This window comes from Cylas formicarius, unplaced genomic scaffold (genome assembly GCF_029955315.1).
Source record: "Cylas formicarius isolate icCylForm1 unplaced genomic scaffold, icCylForm1.1 PGA_scaffold_4__25_contigs__length_36172078, whole genome shotgun sequence".
In the NCBI taxonomy this organism is placed as follows: Eukaryota; Metazoa; Arthropoda; class Insecta; order Coleoptera; family Brentidae; genus Cylas; species Cylas formicarius.
The window spans coordinates 18,122,285-18,123,766 of record NW_026844334.1 but is presented as its reverse complement, the minus strand read 5'-3'; the positions used below and the strand labels follow the sequence as shown (position 1 = coordinate 18,123,766).

The 1,482-nt window shown below is 31.1% G+C and overlaps 1 non-coding gene across 1 annotated transcript; it reads right to left on the bottom strand.

Moving 5' to 3' along the window:
• Nucleotides 1–1,073: 1,073 nt before the first annotated feature.
• Trnaq-cug (transfer RNA glutamine (anticodon CUG)) lies at nt 1,074–1,145 on the bottom strand. Its single transcript has one exon. It is a non-coding gene; the product is annotated as a tRNA-Gln (tRNA).
• Nucleotides 1,146–1,482: the final 337 nt, after the last annotated feature.

Here is a 1,482-nt window from a genome sequence, read left to right as displayed (position 1 = left end):
AAATGGAAACGAATCTAACTTTTGAAAACAAGACTTTGCGCACGGTTGATCAGTGCACAATCGAATATGTTACAGTAGTGACTAAAAATGACAATTATTATTCAATTAATTGATTCATTTGTGTAACAGAGAACATAGTCACTATAGAGAATAAATAATATTCAAAACGAAATTATAGAGCTCTTTTCTGTTTCACGCGCCAACTAGTTTGAAAAAAACCGAAAATAATTTGCCTGTGCAAATCTGTTCGGTTTTGATTTTTGGTTTGAAGTTGGAGTTGGTTTGTGCACTTCAAACCGGTTTATACATTATCATACTCTTTATTTTAAACTGGTGTGACGTAAATAGTGAAGAAATTGTAATTTACCACGATGTCAAAAAAAAAACAAATGTTCTTATGTGAGTTTAGAGATCATTACTGTGCCTGTCGAAAATGAAATCAAACCAATATAGTTACCAAAATTCTTACAACCTTATGGTCGAAAAAATGTAGAGATTCACAGGCAGAGAAACTGTTATTCCTTGAGTAATGTTACCTTTCAAGAGAGTATCGTACTTTTCAATGATTTGTGTAATTCTTCGGGTTCATTCCTGAATTAGAGGAATTTTTTCAGTCACGACTTCGTTGCTCTTATTTTCTTTTTCCGTAAAATTAGCAAAGCTTAGCAAAAGTTCATGTTCCTTGTCTATATCCCTATTTTTCATTTCGTTTTTATAATATTACTATAATAAACTAACCGCCACCAGAACGTCAAATGATGCAAAATTATAATTTTAATTAAAGGTATATAAGTCAATTCCAACAAGTTTAGTTTGCTCAAACCAGTTTTGGTTAGAGACTGACTACAATTGACCAACGAAAGATAAAATATACCTACATTATTTTGCATGAACAGGTATTTATTAAGTTATTTCGTAAACTTATTTCATAAAACATTTTGTTGTTTTAATGCATATTGTTTCGTGATACTAATTAAAGTTGAAAATAGATTTTTATGTAATACACGATTCGTACTCATGAAATAGGGAAAATATCTTAAAAATAAATGAATAAAACAGAAAAAAACATATGCAGGTCCCACCGAGATTTGAACTCGGATCGCTGGATTCAGAGTCCAGAGTGCTAACCATTACACCATGGAACCCTATGCTTCACTGTTGCGGCTCAATCGATATCACGAAGACTATTTATTATTTCATAAAATTCAAAGGATGAAAGTTTGACTTCTTAAATCGACTAAGTAATGATTAAGCGCTCAACTATTTTGGAAATAAGTATTCATTTTTAAAAACTTTTAGTTAATTTTATACGTATTCCTCCTTTATATTTACAATGTTAAAAGTGCAGATGAACTTACCATTTCCTACGCCGTCGCATTGCATTGAAGTTTATGGCAAACCTTGTCTTTTTTCCACTTAGAAATACCATCTTCTTCTTCTTTCATACCGATTTCGATTTGATGAAAACAAAAAAAAACGAGC